This window comes from Arachis ipaensis, chromosome B03 (genome assembly GCF_000816755.2).
Source record: "Arachis ipaensis cultivar K30076 chromosome B03, Araip1.1, whole genome shotgun sequence".
In the NCBI taxonomy this organism is placed as follows: domain Eukaryota; kingdom Viridiplantae; phylum Streptophyta; class Magnoliopsida; order Fabales; family Fabaceae; genus Arachis; species Arachis ipaensis.
Window position 1 is genome coordinate 1090013 of NC_029787.2, and position 2372 is coordinate 1092384.

A 2372-nucleotide genomic window follows, 5' to 3' on the forward strand; every position below is an offset into this window, starting at 1 on the left:
AAAAAATCAAAGACTCTGAGTATAGACTTCATAGTCATCGACGTGGGATCTGCCTATAATGCTTTAATCGGCAGAGCTACCCTTAATCGACTCGGAGCGGTGGTATCGACACCCCACCTCTGCATGAAGTTCCCGACCTCGTCGGGGATAGCAACGGTGAGGGGAGATCAGAAGCTGGCAAGGAAGTGCTACAATGAAAGCCTAAACCTGAGAGGAAAAGGCAAAGAAGTTCACACAATAGAACTCGGGGGAGCAAGGGTTAAAGAAGAGCTGCGACCACAGCCCGGGGGAAAAACTGAGGAGATTCAGGTCGGCGAAAAGGAAGGAAAAAACACTCACATAGGAGCCAACCTAGGGGAAACCCTAAGACAAGGGTTGACTAAGCTCCTAAGAGATAACTCAGATCTCTTCGCCTGGAAGGCCTCCGACATGCTTGGGATAGATCCCGAGCTCATGTCTCACAAGCTCTCGGTCTACTCAGGGTCCCGACCTGTGCAACAAAGAAGACGCAAGCTCGGCCCAGAGCGAGCCCTAGTAGTAGAAGAGCAAGTGCAGGCGCTCCTAGAAGCCGGTTTCATCAGAGAAGTCAAATATCCAACATGGCTAGCCAATGTAGTGCTAGTCAAAAAACAAAATGGTAAATGGAGAATGTGCGTCGACTACACCGACTTAAATAAGGCATGTCCCAAGGACCCTTATCCACTACCAAGTATTGACGCCCTAGTGGACTCTAGCTCGGGGTATCAATACCTGTCATTCATGGACGCCTACTCAGGATATAACCAAATCCCGATGTATGAACCAGACCAGGAAAAAACATCATTCATCACGCCCAAAGCCAACTATTGCTACGTGGTCATGCCATTTGGATTGAAAAATGCAGGGGCCACATATCAGAGGTTGATGAATAAGGTGTTTGCCCCCCCACTTAGGGAGCTTAATGGAAGCATATGTCGACGATATGTTGGTAAAAACCAAGGAGGAAGTCGACCTCCTATCCGACCTCTCACAAGTCTTTGACACCATAAGGTTGCACGGGATGAGACTAAATCCTGCAAAGTGCGCCTTCGCAGTGGAGGCAGGAAAATTTCTAGGATTCATGCTAACACAAAGAGGGATCGAAGCCAATCCCGACAAGTGTAGAGCTATCCTAGAGATGAAAAGCCTGACTTTTTTGAGAGAGGTCCAACAGCTGAATGGCCGACTAGCAGCTCTCTCCAGATTTTTGGCAGGATCAGCATTAAGATCCCTTCCACTGTTCTCCCTACTGAAAAAGGGGCACCAGTTTGAGTGGACTCCCGAATGCGAGGAGGCGTTCCAGGAGTTCAAAAAATTCTTAAGCCAACCTCCTATCTTGACCCGACCTATAGCCGGAAAAGACCTCATCCTATACCTCTCCGTGGCAGACCACTGGAGAAACACCCTTCCGACTAGTCTATGGCGTAGAAGCCATGATCCCAATAGAGGTCAATGAGCAAAGCCCAAGAGTGATTTTCCACGACGAGATCAGGAATATACAGGGGCACAAAGAAGAGCTCGACTTGCTCCCTGAAGTCTGAGAAGAAGCTCAGATAAGAGAAGCAGCGTTGAAACAAAGGATGACTACAAGGTACAACAAAAAAGTCATTCGAAGGAGTTTCACCCCTGACGACTTAGTCTTAATCAGAAACGACATTGGAGTCAACAAATCGGGGGAGGAAAAGCTCGCTGCTAATTGGAAAGGACCATACAAGGTCAAGGAGGTCTTAGGAAAGGGCTATTATAAGGTGACCGACTTAGGCGGCACCGAGTTACCAAGGTCATGGCATGCTTGTAATATGAAAAGGTACTACACTTAAAAGCGAACTCTACTCCCTGATGTACTCTTTTCCCAGCTTCATGATTTTTTCCCAGAATCAAAGGGTTTTTTCTGGAGAAGGGTTTTTAACGAGGCATCATAGTAGGGACTAAGGGAAATAAATTATCAAAAGCCCTTAGTAGCAATAAGGTACCTCCTCAATTAATAAAGATCTCTTTCATCTTAAATATCTCTTTTAAATTCCCTTTTTATTCTCTTTCTACGAAACGCGTCGATTTAAGCTCGACAAAACGTGAAAATCCCATGAACCGACCAAGATGGTCGTCAGGATAAAACGACGAGGTACAAGTCGGCGTAAAGAGGCTATAGAAGTCGATCATGATAAACTCGGAAGCAATCTGACTCATAAGTCGGAAAACGAAGCCGAGTAAAGTTAAAATGAATCGCAAAAGTAGCCTAAGTCACGAAAAACTCAATAAAACAAAATTGAGTACTAAAGAATAACAAAAAGAGATAAGGAAAAACTAAGAAAAAATAGTAAGGCTGCCTTGAGAATCAAGGAAATTCAGAAAAG